Source organism: Odocoileus virginianus, chromosome X (genome assembly GCF_023699985.2).
Source record: "Odocoileus virginianus isolate 20LAN1187 ecotype Illinois chromosome X, Ovbor_1.2, whole genome shotgun sequence".
Lineage (NCBI taxonomy): Eukaryota > Metazoa > Chordata > Mammalia > Artiodactyla > Cervidae > Odocoileus > Odocoileus virginianus.
This window is the reverse complement of record NC_069708.1, coordinates 13,805,835-13,828,249: the sequence shown is the minus strand read 5'-3', so window position 1 is coordinate 13,828,249 and position 22,415 is coordinate 13,805,835. Positions and strand designations below refer to the sequence as shown.

At 40.6% G+C, this 22,415-nt stretch overlaps 1 non-coding gene across 1 annotated transcript; it reads right to left on the bottom strand.

Annotated features, from left to right (window-relative positions):
• Positions 1-21,547: 21,547 nt before the first annotated feature.
• Positions 21,548-21,620, bottom strand: TRNAE-UUC (transfer RNA glutamic acid (anticodon UUC)). Its single transcript has one exon. It is a non-coding gene; the product is annotated as a tRNA-Glu (tRNA).
• Between the last annotated feature and the right edge of the window lie 795 nt (positions 21,621-22,415).

Here is a 22,415-nt window from a genome sequence, read left to right as displayed (position 1 = left end):
GGAGACCTGTACCTACTTTTTTAAGTCTTCACCAGGAGGTGGAGAGCTACCCAAGTCCTGTCTTTTGGCACCTAGAAAGGGATGAGGGCAACTTTTCAGCCATTAAATGCCAAAGCCTCTAGGAAACAGCTGACAAGCGCTTTGCTAATGCAGACACCAGCTACAGTGATACAGCTCTTTGAAATTCTAATATAATGGTCTCAAATTCTCCTGTGATAGGAAGCCCCATGTCCTTTTCCAATACCTACAGGGATTCATGGGATAGTGAGGTGAAGATGGGTACATTTTACCTAGTGACTTCTGGTTCTGATTTCTGGTTTGCTCAGAATTCTGTCACCCACACTTCACCTCTTGTTTTCTCTCCACTTCCTGTCAACCCTAACATGGAATACAGCCCCTTGTCTTTGATGTCCCCAAAACACCACTCATCAAGGCTGTTGTGAATGTGTAGCAGATTTTGGCTGAGGACTTGGAGAGTTTAAGACAGAATGTAGGTGGCTCTCATTCATACACTTGTAGAAGGAAGAGGGACCCCTTCCAGGGCCCGAGAGTGGGCTCTTGTCTAACACTCGGAAATGAATTGTCTGAGGAGATACACGTGCTGACAAAGCAAGAGACTTTATTGGGAAGGAGCGCCCAGGTGGAGAGCACCGGGGTAAGGGAACTCAGGAGAACTGCTCTGCCACTATCGCTTGCAGACTCAGGTTTTATGATGGGGTTAGTTTCTGGGTTGTCTCTGGCCAGTCATTCTGACTCAGGGTCCTTCCTGGTGGTGCATGCATTGCTCGGCCAAGATGGATTCCAGCAAGAAGGATTCTGGGAAGTTCGTAGGACATATGGACTAGCATCTCGTTTCTCCTTTTGACCTTTCCTCAATTCTTCCGGTTGGTGGTAGCTTGTTAGTTCCACATTCCTTACCAGGGCCTCCAGTTTAAGATAATTCATGCAAGTGGTTACTATGGTGCCTGGCCAACTGTTGGCGACCCCGTGGAGTGTAGCCCACCAGGCTCCTCTGTCCATGGAATTCTCCAGGCAAGAATATTGGAGTGAGCTGCCATTCCCTTCTCCAGGGGATCTTCCCGACCCAGGGATCAAACCCAGGTCTCCTGCACTGCAGGCAGATTCTTTATCGTCTGAGCAAACAGGGAAGCCCCCTTTCAATTTCATGCTGCGCAGCGGTTTTAGTCAATGGTTCCGCTAATACATCTTCCCTTCACTCCACACCCCTTTCCCCACCAAGGGCCCTTTCCCTTCCCTGGGCCTCTCTCCCACTCAGCTTCACCTCCAGTCACTTTGCAGGCCATCTCCCCCTTCTTTGTTCCTCTCCAGAGCAAACTCACCCCAGATTCTCAGGCTTTTCTTATGCTGAGCAGTCTGGCTTTCTCTTTGTCTCGTTCCCAGGTGGTCCCAGCCCTGGTATCTTTCTATAACCACAATGGCCCATTAGTTTGCTTTTCTAAACAAAGACAGTTCTCCCCCAAGAATTCTATCCCAAGTCATTCAGGAATGCTTTTCAGAAATTAACAATTTCTGCAGCAATTAGCAAAAAAAAAAAAAAAAAAAAATCCACTCCCTTTGGTCAGCAGCTCTCACACAATGTTGGTTTTCAGGACTCCTTTACACTCTTAAATTATTGAGGATCCCCAAAAGCCTTTGTTCATGTGGATTAGATCTGTCAATGTTTACTGCATTCGAAGTTAAAACTGAGAAACTTGCAAGATTTGTATTCATTAAAAAATAAGTTATAAACCCCACTGCGTGTTAACATAAATAGTACGTTTTAATGAAAAATAGCTCTATTCTCCAAAACAAAAGCAAAAAATGAGTGAGAATGACTGATATATTTTTGCAAATCTTTCACGTCTGATATAATAGAAGGCAGCTGGATTTTCTAGCAGCTTCTCCCTTCAATCTGTTCTGATATTAAACAACATGGACCCTCTGGAAAACCCCACTGTCTGCTCGTGAGAGAATGAGGGTGAAAAAGGTAAATAACGTCTTAACAACTGTTACCAAACCAAGCTTGGCTTCACTCTCTGACACAGTAAAGCCAGTTACTGACACCAGGTTGTGAAGGAAAATGTAGCATTTAGCACAAGGCGCAAAGCAAGGAGCCCAGGCACGTAATGCTCAAAAGGTCTGAACTCCTGGTGGCTTTCAGGGGAAGACTTTTAAAGATGAGGGAGACGTTGCTGGGGATGTGACCAGCTGGTTGGTCTGGGGTCTGCGGGCTTCTGGGCAGCTTACAGTTAACTTCCTAGTTCAGTTGGTAGAGCAGAGAACTGGAGGGAGTGAGCAGTGGCAATCCATAAGTCGCTGGTTCAATTCCGGCTCAGAGGACTTTTTGTGATCTTTTGGGCTTCCCAGGTGGCGCTAGTGGTAAAGAACCTGCCTGCCAATGCAGGTTAGATGTAAGAGATGTGGGTTTGGTCCCTGGGTCGGGAAGATCCCTTAGAGGAGGGTTTGGCAACCCACTCCAATATTCTTGCCTTGAGCATCCCATGGACAGGGGAGCCTGGCATGTTACAGTCCATGGGGTTGCAAAGAGTTGGGCATGACTGAAGCAGCCTAGCATGCAAGCACCTGGTGAGTGGTTCAGTGTCTGCAAAAGGCTCAAAGGATTTGGCTCAGAAGGTTACCAAAGCCCTTAAGGAGTAACTAAAGGTCCTTGACTTTGCTTAACGGCTAAACTACTATTCTTTTGTCTCGCTTGACTGTTTTTCTTTTTTTCTGCGTTTTCTCACTTCTCTGGTTAAATTTATTCTTTGGACCTTGGGGAAGGTCTAAGAGTTTTTCTACAAACAAGAGGTTTTCTACAAACAAGAAGCAGGTTGGAGGACGTGGTGGTGTGTGGGGAGGGGAGTCTGTCCCAGGAAGGCCTTATAGGACCCTGCTTAGTTAAAATTTTGTTCTCATGGGACCTTTTAAAGGGTTTTAAGGCTCCCCAGAACACACTTATTAAAAATGGAAAGACATTTATTGTTTACTTAGTAAGAGATCTGAGGTAGTGGGCTCAGGGTTGGTTGAACAGGTAACACCACCAAAAGCCCTGGTGCCTTCCTACCTTCCAGTCCCCCCACTGTGGCATCTTGGCTTCTCACCTTCAGGCTTGTTGCAAGATAGCAGCTGCAGCTCCAGACATTAACCTCATGTACTTTTCAAAGGAAAGAAGCAGGGCAGTGCACCCAGGGAAGTCACCACCTTCTCCTCATCTCTATTTCTTACCAAGAGAAATTTTTTTGCCAGAAAGCGCCCATGCTCCTTCGCATGGCTACTCTTAACCGCAAAGGAAGATGGGAGAGTGAGTCTCTGGAGATAGGGCATAAGAGGGCTATGATAAGCTAAACTCAAGACTCCTTGTCCCCTGAGGGTAGACGCATGCGTGCTTGCTAAGTCGCTTCACTTGTGTCCAACTCTGTGCAACCCCATGGACTGTAGCCTGCCAGGCTCCTCTGTCCATGGGATTCTCCAGGCAAGAATACCAGAGTGGGTTGCCATACCCGCCTCCAGGGGATCTTCCTAACCCAGGGATCGAACCCACATCTCTTATGTCTCCTGCATTGGCAGACGGGTTCTTTACCACTAGCGCCACCTGGGAAGCCCAAAACAAAATCAGAGTACTATTAGCGATTAGATGGGGAAATGGCTGCATGCACAAAACAGTGCTACCACTCACTCTTATCTCCCACTATATCTTTATCCAGAATAAGGAAGTAAAATGTGCAGTGGACCCAATACTATTGGCAGAGACTTGTCAACTTAAAAAAAAAGGCACAACATGAGAGTTGCAAGTTAAGTTTTATTTGGGGCAAAATGAGGCTTGCAGCCCGGGACACAGCACCTCAGATAGCTGAGAAACTGCTTCAAAGAGGCAGAGGGAAAGATCAGTATATAAAAGATTTTGATGAAGGGAGAATACATGTAACCAAGGACATATTTTTCCAGAAGGTTTCTGATAGGGCCCACATGGGGTCTCATTAAGAAGATGGCTCATTATGTCGACCTTGCAAACGAAGAATAAAATCACAGTGATCTGCGAGACTGATCAAATTGTCCAAATGGCATCCTGTTATCTCACTGGCGCTTATCTTCTCAAAGCTGCAAGACCACCCGATTCCAGACCTCTGGCTATGTGACCATCCCTTCACCTTCAGAGAATTTTTCATTGGTCTGGTAGAAGAAGGACTCCATCAGAAAGGGAGAACGCTGGTTCTCCTTAAGAGCCAGTCACCCCCTCTTTTCCCTCTAATGAATTTCCTTTTTCTTGCCTGACTGCCCGGCTAGCTCTCTTTTTCTCTGCACTCACCTTACAGTTTCTACTAGCCTCATGACACCTTTACTAGTCACGAGGAAGAGTCATCACCATGAAGGACTTTAGTGCTTTTCTACATATGAGGAGATAAAAGAACTGGGCTCATAAAATCAGTTCTGAAAATATCTGACTATTTAAGGACCTCTCTTGCCATTTTTTTCCTCCAGCAGAGAGTGCCTCAAGTCTGCTCTCCACTCTGAACTCTGACTTTCAGGGGGTTTTGAAGGTCAGCAGCTGCAGCAGCACATGACTTAATCATTGTAGAGGTAGATGGCAAGTACCCATGCCAAGTGCCAACTTGTAGTTGACAGACTCAACTACAAGGCTTGGATTTCTAGTAAAAATGGTCTCATGGGAATCTCTGGTTAACTTGAGCTACCAAATTGGGTAAAGGCGCAGAAGTTCAGTTCTGTTCAGTCACTCAATCGTGTCCGACTCTTTGCGACCCCATGGACGGCAGCACACCAGGCTTCCCTGTCCATCACCAACTCCCGGAGCCCATGCAAACTCATGTCCATCACGTCAGTGATGCCATCCAACCATCTCATCCTCTGTCATCCCCTTCTCCCTCCACCTTTGATCTTTTCCAGCATCAGGGTTTTTTTTAATGAATCAGTTCTTCGCATCAGGTGGCCAAGTATTGGAGTTTCAGCTTCAGCATCAGTCCTTCCAATGAATATTCAGGACTGATTTCCTTTAGGATGGACCGGTTGGATCTCCTTGCAGTCCAAGGGACTCTCAAGAGTCTTCTCCAGCACCACAGTTCAAAAGCATCTGTTCTTTGGCACTCAGCTTTCTTTATAGTCCAACTCTCACATCCATACATGACTACCAGAAAAACCATAGCTTTGACTAGACGGACCTTTGTTGGCAAAGTAATGTCTGCTTTTTAATATGCTGTCTAGGTTGGTCATAGCTTTTATTCCAAGGAGCAAGCATTCTTTAATTTCATGGCTGCAGTCACCATCTGCAGTGATTTTGGAGCCCCAAAGTGCAGAAAGGCTTTGTTATTTTTCAAACAGTAAAGTGGATGTTAAATTGGACATGAAAATCCTTCATCACATAGATACCCAAGGCCATCTCTAAAGTCATTTTATGAATATCATATCAGAATCTCTTGTGGTTTCCTGGGATGTAAGATTTTTCTGGAAACAGAACTCCACACTAAATATTAGCATAAAGATTGAAGAGTATTCTTTCACTTAAGTGGATTGTCAAGCAAAGCTACAGTCCCAAGTGATTCTAATTGAAGGGTGTCCACAGGTGATGAGCCACAAGTTTGGAGATGCTAGCCAATCTTTTGGGAAATATCCATTAAATAGACTTGGAACATATAAATAAGAATATTATTGGGACTTCCCTGATGGTCCAATAGCTAAGACTCTGAGTTCTCAATGCAGGGGGCCAGGTTCAATCCCTAGTCAGGGAACTAGATTACACATGAAGCAACAAAGCTCATGAGTGCCAAAACAAAAAACCATCACACCCAAATAAGTAATTTTTAAAAGGAAATTATTAATTTTTTTTGAAACTCATCTCATTCTAGTAGCATACAGCACAATAAAATAAATTGGGTTTCAACAATGAGAATCTTTCTTCCTCATTTTTTTCTAACCAAAGTGAAGAAATTCCACAGGAAGGAAAAGAGAACATAAAAAATAAACTGAAGCTACAGTTAATGCCTAAAATTCATGATATAAGGTTACATACTAATTTTAGAGGTGACTTTAAAATTTGACACAACTGTCAGCAGTCCCATCAATGATAGAAATGTGATGATTTATACAACTTTACTCTTTCTAAGGAAAATATTCTCCTCAGGCTCACACATATATACATATGTCTGTGTGTATGGTCAGTCGCTCAGTCATGTCTGACTCTTCTGCAATCCCAATGGACTGTAGCCTGCCAGGCTCCTCTGTCCATGGGATTTCCCAGGCAAGAGTACTGGAGTGGGTTGCATTTTCTACTCTAGGGGATATTCCAAACCCAGGGATCAAACCTGCGTCTCTAGTGTCTCCTGCATTGGGAGGACGTATTGGGAAAGATTGAGGGCAGGAGGAGAAGGGGGCAGCAGAGGGTGAAATGGTTGGATGACATCATTGACTCAATGGACATGAATCTGAGCAAACTCTGGGAGATAGTGAAGGACAGGGAAGCCTGGCATGCTACAGTCCATGCGGTTGCAAAGAGTTACACATGACTGAGTGAACAACAATAAGAGGTATTGAGAATGTTGCATTCCAGCTTAAGACTAGGGCTTTAGAAGCACTAGACTGTCTTAGCTAATATTTGGGGATTATATTGCCCTCCTCTCTGAGGCCAGGAATTTTTTTTTCTTAAGTCAATAAAAATTTAGCAAACTAAAAAAAATTAAAATAAAAATTAAAAAGGCAGCTCACTGATTGTTAAAAGAACAAAATGTAACAATTTGTTGCCTATAAGAGATGCACAAACCAAAAAAATCAACAGACTAGCACTGTAAGAGGATATTTCTGTGTGAACAGAAGAAAAGCTGGGATTACTTTTTGGTAGCAGATAAAGCAGGTGTAACAGCAAAAGGCAGTACAATGAATGAATAAGGTTGTTACATAATGGCCGAATATACATTAAATTATGAAAATTGAAAAATACTGAATGTGTGTGTTACAGAAACCATTGCAACAAAGTCAGGAAAAGAAGAGAGACAAAAAGGCACACAAAGTCAAGAAAAATTAGAAATAAACATTATTTTAATTGGAACTCTCAACATTCCATTTCAGGAAATAATAGACAAAGAATATATTTGAAAATACTACATGATTGAATAACTCATTCAAAAATCTTGGCAGCCAAGGCGGTGTGGGGTGGGGGTGCTGGTTCTCACTAAGTTCCAGGACCTCTGTGCTACGTGCTAGAAGACAATTCCATAAACAGCATGAGTTTAACAAACATGTGGGGAAATGAAAGATGGGACAAATTCATATAATCTTGTCACAAATGTTCATAGGTTATATCATTTGCAAACACACATATGAAAAACCATAACCCTATATTGGATCACAAAGACTCTTCCTGTGATTGAGCACACATTAATGAGTTAATACAACTTACTAGGTTTGGTATTTGCAGAAAGGCAGAAAAGACTGCCCACCAAATGGTCAAACCACAAGGCACTACAGTTTTTAAAAATAACAAAAACAAAATGCCGATCACATAGGAATGTTTTGACACAGTTAAACGCTCTCTCTCAGGAAGTGCTTGAGTTACACAGGAAATCCAGAACATATGTAGTGGACATCTGTTGTTTTTGCCCTGCCCCATTTCTTCTCCCTTCTGGTAACAGAGGTCATATTGTTCTCTGGGGAACGTCCCTTCCCCTACTCTGCATGACTTTGGTGGAACTGTCAATCCTCTGGATCTGCAAAGGAGAGGTGACCTAAGTGGCCAGAGTAACTCATTCTTTTGAAAATAGTGATTGCCCTAATGGGCATGTGATCCACACAAGCCAATCAAGAGCCCTTTTCAAAGACTGATAAGGACACTGAAGGAGAAGGAATCATGGTAAATTCTCCAGAACTCTGAGGGTTAAGGAGAATAGAAAGCTTATGATGCTGGTGACCATCTCAGTTGCTCTCTGTAGAGAGTCTACCTGAAGATGAAATCTACACAAAGAAAAACACAAAGATATGGGAGCAAGAGGGCAAGAAGCCTAATGATAGCGCTTAGACCCCTGAATCCAGCCATGCCTGAAGCAAGTCCAGTTGCTAGAGCCAAGAAATTCTCCCTCCTCTTTAAAAAAATTGTGGCAAAATATATAGAACATAAAATTTGCCATTTTACCTAGAAGGGTAGGATAGGGTGGGAGGTGGGAGGGAGATTAAAGAGAGGGGACATATATATACCTATGGCTATTTCATGTTGATGTATAGCAGAAACCAACAAAATATTGTAAAGCAACTATCCTTCAATTAAAAACAAATGATTTTTTTAATTGAAAATAAATAAAATACTATGCAAATGGAAAATTTATTTTGAAAGTTACCACTTTAACACTTTTTAAGAGCACAGTTGAGTGGTATTAAGTACACTCACGTTGTTGTGCAACCATCCAGCACTATCCTTCTCTAGAACTTTTCCATCATCCCAAACAGAAATTCTATACCCATTAAATGACAACATTAAATAACAACTCCCTTTCTCCCTCCCCCCCCCAATAAATTTCCTTTGAGGTTTAAGCTGTTTTGAGTTCAATTCCTGTACCTTTTAACCAAAAGAGTTGACTAATACAACTCTGTAAGCAAATACTTTTTAAGCGATGAAAATATAACACAAAATATACAATTGTCACATATAACAAGAACTGTAAAAGTATTCAAACTCTTTGACATAGTAATTTTATTCTGGGGAATGTAACCCAAAGAACCCTTTGCTACAGACACACACACAGAGACACACACACACACACACACACAAAACTATTTTAAACGAAAGCTCTCAAGCAAGTGGTAATAGTGAATTATGAAAACAACACGGTATACAGCAATATGAGTGACAACTAAACAAAATTTTAATAACATGCGCACCACGTGAAAACATGAAAATGTTCACATAAAGTAATCAGAAATGGAAAAAGCAATCAAAACAGCAGGCACGGGATTTCCCTGGTGGTACAGTGGTTAGGACTCCATGCTTCCACTGCAGGTGGCCTGGGTTCAATCCCTGGTCGAGAAACTAATATCCCACAAACCGTGTATTGCCAAAAGGAAAAAAAAAGAAAGAAAGAAAGAAATAGCAGGCATGCATATTTGGTAATTGTAAAGGGATGAAATTCTTGAATACACACTTCCCTAAAGCCCATGTAAAGTTGTTCAACTTCATTAATTACCAGGAAATTATTACAAATGATAACCATAATATGACATGATAATTACACCATGAAAACCATACCACTTCACACCTACCAGAATGGCTCAAAAGACAATACCAAGCATTGGTAAGGACATAGAATAACTGAACTTTCTTTTTTTTTTTTTAATAACTGAACTTTCATACACTGTTGCTGGGAGTGTATTGAATTGGAAAACTGTTTGGCAGTATTCATTCTACTCCTGGATGTACGCCCAAGAGAAATTCACATACTAGAATGTTCAGAGCAGCATCATTCCTAACAAGCCCAAACTGCAAACTATTAGAACACACCTCAGGAATACAATGGATCCGTAAGTTGTGGATATTCACAGAATGGGATACTACATGTAGGAATCTGCAATCTATAACCTGCAAGTCAAATCCAGCCTGCTGACTGTTTTTGTAAATAAAATTTTACCTGGACACAACCATGCTCATTTGTTTACATTCTGTCTAAGGCTTTTCTTATCAGAAGAGTTGAGTAGTTGTGATAAAAACTATTAATATATGGCTCACAGGCTTAAAATCTTTATTTACTCTCTGCCCCTACACAGAAAAATTTGGCTCTATAGCAATGGGAATGAACTGCAAGTACACAAAATGAATGAATCTCACAGACTGTTGAGCAAAAAAAAAAAAAAACACGACCCCAAAGAGCACACACTGTAGTTGGTTGATTTCATTTACATAAGGTACAAAATCAGGCAAAACTCTTACGCTGTTAGCAATCAGGACGGTGATTATCTCTGGGGAGGTAGTATCTGAAATAGGGCATGAAGGGGGCTTCTGGGGCTACAGTCATGTTCTGTTTCTTGTTCTAGATGCTGTTTGTGAATATTCTTCCACCTCTGCACTTATGATTTATGAGCTTTTCATAATATATTAAGTACAAAGCTGGGTATATATTATGCATTCACCAGCATAAAACTTAAAAGTATAAAAAGGCCATTACTGAAATTTGAAAAATTAGGAAAAACTACATGCACTAGGTTGTTTCGATGTCCATCAACAGATCAACGGATAAAGAAGTGGTGGTACATATATACAATGGAATATTACTCAGCCATAAAAGGAACACATTTGAGTCAGTTCTAATAAGCTGGATGAACCTAGAACCTATTATACAGAGTGAAGTAAGTCAGAAAGAGAAAAGCAAATATTGTATATTAACGCATATATATGGAATCTAGAAAGATGGTACTGATGAACTTATCTGCAGGGCAGCAACGGAGACACAGACACAGAGAAGAGACTTGTGGACACTGTGGGGGAAGGAGAGGGAGGGACAATTTGAAAGAGTAACATTGAAACATATACATTACCATATTTTAAATAGATAGCCAGTGTGAATTTGCTATATGATTCAGGGAGCTCACACCAGTACTCCGTGACAACCTAGATAGGTGGGATGGGGTGGGAGGTGGGAGGGAGGTTCAAGAGGGAGGGGCACATGTATACCAGTGACTGATTCATGTTGATGTATGGCAGAAACTAACATAATATTGTAAAGCAATTATCCTCCAGTTAAAAATAAATTACATGCACTGAATATATTGATACTATCTCAGATTGGATCCCGGAACAAAAAATGACAGCAAAAAAAACTGGGGAAATCCAAACCAAATCAGTAGTTCAGTTAATAGTAATGTACTTGGAGTTCCCTGACAGTCCAGAGGTTGAGAGACTCTGTGCATCCACTGCAGGGGGTACAAGTTCCATCTCTGGTCAGGAAACTAAGATCCCACAATCTTAGCACAGCCACACGAACACACACAAAAGTAATGTGCCAATGTTGTTGGCTCCTAAGGTACCATGTACATTATGGAAGATGCTAACATTAGGGCAAACTTGGTGAGGGGTACATGGGAATTCTATACCAGCTTTACAACTCTTCTGTAAATCTAAATTTATCTCAAACGAAAAAATAGTTTTTGGAAAAACTATAGAGCTAGCAACAGTTCACAAATGTTTTGGTCTCAGGATGCCTTTACACTCTTAACATTTATTGAGGACCCCCAAAGAGCTGTGGCTTGTGTGGGTTATATCTATCAATATTTACTGTATAGAAATTAAAACAGAAAATTTAAAAATAAATATTCACGGGACTTCCCTGGTGGTCCAGTAGTTGAGAATCTGCCTTGCAATGCAGGGGACACTGATTTGATCCCTGGTGGGGGAATTAAGATCCCACCCAAGCCACAAAGGAAAGATCCTGCAGGACCTGAGTGCCGCAACTAAGACCTGATGCAGCCAAATAAATAAATAAACATGAAAAAAAGTATCCATCAATTCATTTAAAATAAGAAACCTATTACATATTAACATAAATCATATTCTTTTATGAAAAAAACTATATTTTCCAAAACAAACAAAATTAGCCAGAGGAGTGGCATTGTTTTACATGTTTGCAAATCTCTCAGCTATTGCATAAAGAGGATAGTGGATTCTCCAAGCACTTCTCCCTTCACTGTTTTGTGTTAGCAAACATATCGCTTGGAAAATGCTGCTGTACTTTAGGGAGAGAATAACAGTGACAAATGCAAACAATGCCTTAGTATTATTATGAAAGTAGTTTTATTTAAACAGGTGGGATTCCTGTACTGCGCTATATAGGAATGGATTAAATGGTAAGATTCCTTGTTCAATAAAATTGCTTCAATTAGATATTTTTTTACGTTAAAAACAAAATCTCCTGCAGGAAGCGATTAATAATTAAGCATCGCTGCCAAGAGGCCCGCAGCTCCTGTTTGAGCTTGTGTTTCTGCATCTTTCCTGCAACAGAACGGAGGCTCCTGCCCTGGTTGCCAAGGACACGCTGTCCCAGCTGGAAAACCCTGATCACCACATTGGCTCCAGCAGATGTCCATGCAGGGTTTTTTAATGCCATGCTAAGTGGCTGGGGCCGAGGTCATGCATGGGAGGAAGGGTGCAGCCTGCTCAGGTTTTTTGGGGGGGCTCACACCAGAGCCCTTGTCTCTCAGGGCTGCAGTGCACAGGCATGCCCCGGCTTGCACACCACGCTGTCAACAGGGTACCTCTGGCCCGCACCGCCTGCCCAAAGCTGCCTTTTTTCTATTGGTTTCTTCTTTACATCAAGTAGATGTGATTTTTTACTTTTTATTGAAGTATAGCCTGGATATGGGAAAGTACACCTATGATAAGATACAGTTTCATGCATTTCCACAAACTGAGCACAGCCCTGCAGCCCTTACCCCAGAAACCTGGGCCCCCCCCCCCACCCCCAGCCCATCCTCAGGCAGAAAATCTTGCAGGATAGCTACTTTCCTAATTTCTTCTTTTTTTCCAATCAGGTTTTACTTTATTTTATTTATTTTTGGCTATACTGGGTCTTTCATGCTGCAAGGGCTTTTCTCTAGTTTCAATGCGCCGGCTTCTCATTGGGGTGGCTTCTCCTATTACCACGCACAGGTTCTAGGGCTCTCAGGCTTCAGTAGTTGTGGCTTCCAGGGTCTAGAGCACAGGCTCAAGACTTGTGGCACACAGGCTTACTTGTTCCACAGCACGTGGGATCTTCCCAGATCAGGTATCAAACCCATGTCTCCTGCATAGGCAGGCGGATTCTTTACCACTGAGCCACCAGGGAAGCCTGCCACTCTCCTAACTTCTAACACCATAAACTCGCTTTGCTGATTTCTATAAACAGAATCAACTGTACCTATTCTTTTGTGTGTGGCTTCTTTTGCTCAGGGTCTTATAAGTATCCATGTTATGACATTCAGTGTAGTTCATTCATTTCCACTGCGGGATAGTGAGTATTTCATTGTATGACTATACTGCAATTGTTTATGCATTCTCTGAGGACATCTGGGCTATTTCCAGTTTGGGGCTACTGTGAATAAGGCACCCATGAACAATCCTGTAGGAATCTTTTTGTGGAAACATTAGCTAGTTTTAAATGTAAACTTACCATGTTTTTCTTTTTTTAAACCGAACAGTACAGGTTATAATGTGAAAAGCAGAAATTGCCTTTCTCATCTCTGCCTCCTTTCAATGCTTTTTTTTGTAAGCCTTATTAAGTTTCTCCTTTCAGAAATATCTTGAGCATCTAAATACTTATGCATACAAATGAGATCACTCTTTTGGCACTTGGGTTGGTTTTTTTTTTTTTCCATGAACAATTATCTTGGAGATTGTATGAGTCACGATGTGCTAGAATATGCTGAAGTAATGAAAAGTATTCACAATCTCGGTGATTTAAATTTTCCCCCTCCTACTACATGCCTAAGCTGGGGAGATAAGAGATTCATGCTCGTCATAGTCACTCAGAGACCCAAGCCCCATCCCAACATTTGTGTCTGTTACAGGGAAGAGTCAATTCTGACTCCATGCTGGATCTGTTACTTTAACATTTGTTTCCCATTGCTTTTGCTCACTAAAAGGATACTATCCATACATAACAGCCTACCTTGGGGAACCTGCCCCTCTGCCTGAATATTAAACCAAAGTGCCTTTGTTCAGGACCCTGCCTACCTGTGGATGGCTACAGGAAGGAAGAAATTAACACATCTCCTTCCTTAGGCTGGCCATTCCAGGAGATATTTGCAACATTAATGGCCATTTTACTTTACTTCCTCACATCCCCGCATCTCTGTTCTATCAAAGAACCTGGCATCCAGACCCTGATAAGATGGTTAAGATATTAGTCTGACATCTTCTTGGTCTGCTGGCTTTCTGAATAAAGTCAGACTCCTTGCCTAAACACCATGTCATGTGGCGAGCAGAGCTTGGACTCAGTAACATGTCCACAATCACTGGGGCGGGGAGAGGGGATATCATACACCAGTACTTAAGGTGTTCACACCAGAAGGGACATATATCATTTTTGCTTACATATCATTGGTCACAGTCTTACCCTGTGTACAGCGGGGGGAGAAGGGTGGAAATTTGGGGGGAACTTTTTTTTTTTTGCCACACTGCAAAGTTTCCCAACCAGGGATCAAACCCAGGCCCTTGGCAGTGAGAGTGCGGAGACCTAACCACTAGACTGCCAGGGAAGTCCCTCAGAACATCTTTAGTGACTACCACAGAGATCTTTTCACATCAGGACCTACAGATCTACCTCATTCAACCACAGTAAACATGTACTGCATATGTCTTAACCAATGCCTCTCATTGGGCAATATAAGCCATTCAACAATAAATGTTCTTTCACATTTATCTTTACTCACTTGTTTCAGTACATCAGTAGGCTAAATTCCTTGAAGGAGAATTGCTGACTCAAACAGTTTGTGCATCTTTAAACTGTACTTTGTCATTGTTGTTGCTTATTGTTTAGTCACTAAGTCGTCTCAGATTCGTTTGCTATCCCATGAACCATAGCCCACCAGGCGCCTCCATTCATGGGATTTCCTGGGCAAGAATACTGGAGTGGGTTGCCATTTCTATTTCCAGGGCATCTTTCTAACCCAGGGATTGAACCCACATCTCCCTGCATTGGCAGGTGGGTTCTTTACCACTGAGCCACCAGGGAAGAAATATTGCCTAATTGTTAGATCTTAATAAATTATCTCCTGAAGGAGTTGCCAATTTACACACAGATCAAGAGAGAATGAGAATTTCTGTTTCCGCCATGTCCTGGTTCTATCAAACTTTTAAATCCTTGACCATTAGATAGGCTAATATTGTCATTTTAATTTGTATTTCTTTAATTAGGATTTATATTCAGCATCTTATTGCATGCCTATTAGCCACTGATATTTCTTTTTCTGTAAATTACCCGTTCTTGACCTTTGCTCATTTTCTATTGGGTTACTAGTCTTTGTTCTCATTGATTAGTAAGAGCTCTTTATATATTTAGGAAATCTGCCTATAATCTGCCATGTGTATTTCAAGATTTTGGGGGGTATGTATTATTTTTTGTCTTTTTAAGAGATTTTTCATTTTTTTAAATTATGAAAGTATGATAACACATTTATAGGAGAGTTGGAAAATACAGAACAAAGTTACCTATAGTTCCTTTATATATTACAATTATTTTTTTAACTAAATTAAGATTTTTAGTTGGAGTTTCAATATCAAACTCTCAAAAATTATTTTTTATCTTTAGGTATGGTATTTTTGTTTACAGAAACATTTAAAATTTTACATTGATCAAAACTACCAGTTTTTGCTTTGTGAATTCTGGGTTTAGGAACTTGTTTTAAAAGGTTTTTCCCAATGAAAATATTTGTTTTAACCACCTATGTTTCTTTCTAAAACATTTATGTTCTTTTGTTCTTGGAGATCTCTCTTTTCAAAGGACAGGATTGGTGTTACTAAAAATCTGTTTCTTGAAGAAAGTGGGTGGATGAATATTGTACTGAACACTTATTTTGCATTTCAACTGCCCCCTACCCCCACAGGCATGTTGGGCTCTGAAACTCTTCCTAAATTCACTCAATTCTTTCTCCAGGAAAATATCATTACTGGCCTAATTACAGATATTTCACTTGGAAAAAATTGATCTGAGTCAGCAGGAGCTGTTCCTGCCTCCTTTCCAAATCTTGTTTCCTGCACACAGACACCATAATTATAGGACTGAGTTGAGCTGATGGAACAACCACAAAACTGGCAAGATAAAAGGAAGCTCAAGAAAATTGAGGATTGCTACTTTGTATTCCCTTTTTCCTAGGACTGAAAACTTCAGAAACCCACAAACTAAACGCCTATGATACCTAAATTTAAAGCAAAAGGAGCAATTCTCACATGTACATAAAAATGATGTAACTTTCTGGCTGCAACTTCAGCAATAGTTGGCTCACCAAATTAGGTAAGATTCTTCTTTTTTTCCTCCATTCATTTATCTCTTAAGCACAGACTTCCAATACACACATGAATCCTATCTAGATTTTTTTTAAACCCTAGCAGGTTACACAAAGTTGAGTTATAGTAAAAAATCACAGAAGATTAGAGTGGGTTGTGGCCAAGTGTCTGCCTTATATTTGAGGAAATCAAGTAGAGTTGTCAGATAAAGTAGAGGCCGGCTGCCCAATAAATCTAAATTTCAGGTTAACAGTGCATAGTTTTTTAGCATATTTCAAATATTTCATGCAGCAACATGGATGGACCTAGAAATTATCATACTAAGTGAAATAAGTCAACAGGAAAAGACAAATATATGATATCACTTATGTGCAAATTCTAAGGAAAATGATACAAATGAATTTATATACAAAACAGAAACAGACCCACAAACATAATCTTATGGTTACCAAAGGGGGAAGGAAGGGAGGGATAAATTAGGTGTTTGGGATTAATGTGTACACATTGCTAAATATAAAATATTAATAGATAACCAACAAGGATCTACTGTATAACATAGGGAACTATATTCAACATCTTATAATAACCTATATAGTGGGAAAGAACCTGAAAAAGAATATATATGTATATGCATAACTGAATCACTTTGCTATATACCTGAAATATTATAAATCAACTATACTTCAATTAAAAAATATCTCATAGAATGTGCTTATCCTAAAAACTTGATTCATTTTTTATTTGAAATTCAAATTTAACTGCCTTTTGTATTTTTATTTCCTAAATTTGGCCAAGTATACTGCCAAGGACCAGAGTACAAAAGGAGGCCCCTACACTATATGTCTAAAGACTAAGTTATACACCCAACTAGCAAACCGTTCAATAAAATATGTTCTATTCTCCTGTCTTGACAAAAACACCCTCACAATGACAAAGTTGATAAATATATATGTAAAGCTATGATATTTTTTGTATGAATGAAAGTCAATAAATTATCAAAAACTACTGAAATTAGTTATGTTTATGTATGTCTGTGTATTTTCTGAGTTTCAGTTCAGTCACTCAGTCATATCCGACTCTTTGCGACCCCATGAACTGCAGCATGCCAGGCTTCCCTGTCCATCACCAACTCCCAGAGCTTACTCAAACTCATGTCCATTGAGTCGGTGATGCCATCCAACCATCTCATCCTCTGTCGTCCCCTTCTCCCACCTTCAATCTTTCCCAGCATCAGGGTCTTTTCAAGTGAGTCAGTTCTTTACATCAGGTGGCCAAAGTATTGGAGTTTCAGCTTCAGCATCAGTCCTTCCAATGAATATTCAGGACTGATTTCCTTTAGGATGGACTGGTTGGATCTCCTTGCTGTCCAAGGGACTCTCAAGAGTCTTCTCTAACACCACAGTTCAAAAGCATCAATTCTTCAGCACTCAGCTTTCTTTATAGTCCAACTCTCACATCCATACATGACTATTGGAAAAACTATAGCTTTGATTAGACGGACCTTTGTTGGTAAAGTAATGTCTCTGCTTTTTAATATGCTGTCTAGGTGGTCATAACTTTTCTTCCAAGGAGTAAGCGTCTCTTAATTTCATGGCTGCAGTCACCATCTGCAGTGATTTTGGAGCCCCAAAAAATAAAGTCTGTCACTGTTTCCACTGTTTGCCCATCTATTTGCCATGAAGTGATGGGACCAGATGCCATGATCTTAGTTTTCTGAATGCTGAGTTTTAAGCCAATTTTTCACTCTCCTCTTTCACTTTCATCAAGAGACTCTTTAGTTCTTTTTCGCTTTCTGTCATAAGGGTGGTGTCATCTGCATATCTGAAGTTATTGATATTTTTCCCAGCAATCTTGATTCCAGCTTGTGCTTCATCCAGCCCAGCATTTCTCATGGTGTACTCTGCATATAAGTTAAATAAGCAGGGTAGTAATATACAGCCTTGATGTATTCCTTTCCCAATTTGGAACCAGTCTATTGTTCCATGTCCAGTTCTAATTGTTGCTTCCTGACCTGCATGCAGATTTCTCAAGAGGCAGGTCAGGCGGTCTGGTATTCCCATCTCTTTAAGAATTTTCCAGTTTGTTGTGATCCACACAGTCAAAGGCTTTGGTATAGTCAATAAAGCAGAAGTAAATGTTTTTCTGGAACTCTCTTGCTTTATCGATGATCCAACGGATGTTGGCAATTTGATCTCTGGTTCCTCTGCCTTTTCTAAATCCAGCTTGAACATCTGGAAGTTCATGGTTCACATACTGTTGAAGCCTGGCTTGGAGAATTTTGAGCATTACTTTACTAGTGTGTGAGATGAGTGCAATTGTGCAGTAGTTTGAACATTCTTTGGCATTGCCTTTCTTTGGGATTGGAACGAAAACTGACATTTTCCAGTCCTGTAGCCACTGCTGAGTTTTCCAAATTTGCTGGCATATTGAGTGCAGCACTTTCACAGCATCATCTTTTAGGATTTGAAATAGCTCAACTGGAATTCCATCACCTCCACTAGCTTTGTTCATAGTGATGCTTCCTAAGGTGCACTTGACTTCACATTCCAGGATGTTTGACTCTAGGTGAGTGATCATACCATTGTGATTATCTGGGTCATGAAGATCTTTTTTGTATAGTTCTTCTGTGTATTCTTGCCACCTCTTCTTAATATTTTCTGCTTGTTAGGTCCATATCATTTCTGTCCTCTATTGCGTCCATCTTTGCATGAAATGTTCTCTTGGTATCTCTGATTTTCATGTAGAGATCTCTTGTCTTTCCCATTCTATTGTTTTCCTCTGTTTCTTTGCACTGATCACTAAGGAAGGCTCTTATCTCTCCTTGCTCTTCTTTGGAACTTTGCATTCAAATGGGTATATCTTTCCTTTTCACCTTTGCTTTTTGCTTCTCTTCTTTTCACAACTATTTGTAAGGCCTCCTCAGACAGCCATTTTGCTTTTTTGCATTTCTTTTTCTCGGTGCTGACATTGCCTCCTGTACAATGTTATGAACCACCATCCATAATTCTTCAGGCACTCTGTCTATCAGATCTAATCCCTTGAATCTATTTCTCACTTCCACTGTATAATCGTAAGGGATTTGATTTCGGTCATACCTGAATGGTCTAGTGGTTTTCCCTACTTTCTTCAATTTAAGTCTGAATTTGGCAATAAGGAGTTCATGATCTGAGTCATAGTCAGCTCCTGGTCTTGTTTTTGCTGACTGTATAGAGCTTCTCCGTCTTCAGCTGCAAAGAATATAATCAGTGTGATTTTGGTATTGACCATCTGGTGATGTCCATGAGTAGAGTTTAGGTGATGTCCATTTGTGAGTTTAGGGGAGTAATAAAATAAAGGTGTTCATAATTCATATATTAGCATAAATATATACAGCTTAAGTTTTATTTTTTTGCCTTAGTTTACGAAGTCACAAAGTATGCTACTATAATTAAAAATTTCACAAAACTAGTATTCTGTGGATAGTAATTATCTAAAGGATTTTAATGAAGATGTGTTTTAGAAAAAATTTAGTCTCCCTCCTACGTGTGTCTTTGATGCCCACACTATTACCTCACTCACAACACTTCTGACACCTGAATTTCTCCTTCCAAGGGTTTCCCTATCAAGCAATTCTCTGTGACACCAGCTGGGCGGGTGTCCTACAATTCAACTCAATTCTGACACCATCTACCTGGAGATAGAATCAGATCCCACAAGTTAAGGGCTCAGTCCCACAAGACTGCCCCACCCTCAACTTCAGATGCCAATTGCAAGCCCAGGTTATTGCCGGTACTTCTGACCATCTGGCTATAAATTAGAGTTTCCCATGATTCCTTCCTCAAATTTGATTCATTTGCTAGAGTGACTCATATAACTCAGAGAAACGGTTTGTGTACTGCTTACCAATTTATTATAAAAGGATATGATAAAAGATACAGATGAACAGGCAGATGGAAGAGAGGTGTAGGGCAAAGTATGTGGGAAGGGGGTTGGAGCTTCCAGCCCTGTTTGGGTGCGTCACTCTCCCCAAATCTCCATATGTTCACCAACCCAGAACTCTCCCAAACCTGGTATTTTGGGGATTTTTGTGGAGGCTTCCTCACATAGGCATGGTTGATTACTAGGTCCATTTCCAACCTCTCTCCCTACTTTGGAGAATGGGGGATGGGACTGAAAATTCCATGCTTCTAATCATGCTTTGGTCTTTCTGGTGATCCAGTCTCCATTCCAGACCCCACCAAGAGACATCTCATTAGAGCAAAGGACCCTGGTATCATCCAGGAAATCCCAAGAGATTTAAGAGCTCTATGTCAGGAACTGGGGCCAAAGATCAAATAATGAAAACAAAGATGCTTCTAGTGCTCTTATCACTTAGGAAATGACAAGGGTTTGGGGAACTTTGTGCCAGAAACCAGACACCGAGACCAATATATGTATTTTCTATTATCTCACAAGATGTAATTGCATTAAAATTATATACATTTTTCATATATTTACATCAAATTTTTAAATTGGGCTTCCCTGGTGGCTCAGACAGTAAAGTGTCTGCCCACAATGTGGGAGACCTGGGTTCGGTCCCTGGGTTGGGAAGATCCCCTGGAGAGGAAATGGCAACCCACTCCAGTACTCTTGCCTGGAAAATTCCATGGATGGAGGAGCCCGGTAGGTTACAGTCCACAGGGTCGCAAAGCAGCGGACATGACTGAGTGACTTCACTTTCACATAGCAAAAATAAAAATATTTAAACATTTTTATATGTTTCAAAAATATTTTTCTCATAAAATATTCAAAATTGTGTATTAAAATTCAATGGCAGTGGTTGCCAAGGGATGGGGTGGAGGAAATGGGGAGTTAGCATTTAATGGGTACCGAGTTTCAGTTTCCAAGATGAAAAGAATTCTGGAGAGGGATATCGATGATGATTGCAAAACAATATAAATATATTTAATACTATTGAACTCTACACTTAAAGCTAGTTACGGTGGTAAATTTTATGTTATATGTGTTTTACCATAATAAAAACATTTTTAAAGAAATGGGAAATATAATCAACAGATACCAAATTTTTATCTGAATTATTTAAGATGACATTTTAATTTGTTTTTGAAAGATTAATTACTACAAATTTGACAACAATAAAACAATATAAAAAAATTTCACACATTAGGTTGAGACCTATATATACAACAAATTGAGTAATATAAATTTTTTATATTATGTTTTAAAATACAAAAATAATTTTAAAATAAAATTATTTATTACTACTTATATCTTAAAATATTGTTCAATATTTGATGACGTTCCTCAGCTGCTATATTGTGAAAATCACTTTCATTCCATGAGTACGTCCAGAGCCATGCATTGGGATTCTAAGAGAAGCAAGAGAATGGACACTCAATCACTAGGGCAATGGGTTATACTCATGTGATATTCAGTGACAACGTCCTTTCTCTTACCAAGCGCTTCAGTCCCTCAAACCTTCCTCCTCACGTTCTGAAATGCTCTCTACCTCTGGAGTCTTCAGTAGCCCAACCCACAAATCTCCACAGCATATGGCTCTGGTCACCTTTTTATTTTTTGGCCTCGAGGCTTATGGGATCTTAGTTCCCTGACCAGGGCTTGAACCCAGGCTCTCAGCAATGAAAGCACAGAGTCCTAACCACTGGACCACCAGGGAATTCCCCTCTGGGCTCCTTTTGTTTAAAGGCCACGGATTTCCTAAACACCAGTCAGTCTTGGGAGTGGATATTCAAGGTCACAGGCCAGCCTATGCCAGTGCCCACTAGCTGATCCTAAGCCAAGAGGTGCTTATGTGCTTGTTAATAAGTGTGTTTTCATGACTTGCCATGGGGCTGTCTGAAATGAGGGGCACAGAGCCAGGGCCCCACTACCCTAGACCCAAGGATGATACTGGCTGTGGGAGTACCACAGATTAAAATGAATTCAAGAAGGAAGTAATCATTCGGACCCTTGGCAAGGGTAAGTTTGACAGGTTTTTCTCCCGTTCTACAAACATAAGGAAACAACCATGCTTTTGTAGAAAGTTTGATTAAAGTTAAATGTCAACCAGGCAATAGCAAGTGGGGGTTTGGCCACATCCACCCAAAGCCTGAAGACAGGTGACAAGAAAGCCCCCCACAGAGGCCTTCCCTGTTTCCTTCCCTCCCCCAGGTAGGGATAGAGTGGGGACCTCTTCTATAGTCCCTAACCCCACGGATGCCATTTTACCCCTCGAATGGAAGTAATCTTCTCTCTTCAATTTGAGGTCAATTTAGAAAATATTCAAATTTCAAATATCAAGGCTCTGTGGCTTGGCCACAGGCCAGGAAGAGGCATGAGACCTGGACTTTGCCTTCCCAGCTAACTTGAGGGTTCCCATTCTGCCTGCCTTTTTCAGCAGTTGGCAAGTTCCCAGCTTCATCTGGGCGTGCCCCATCATACCAGGGCCCCGCCCCCAGGCTGGGGAGTTATA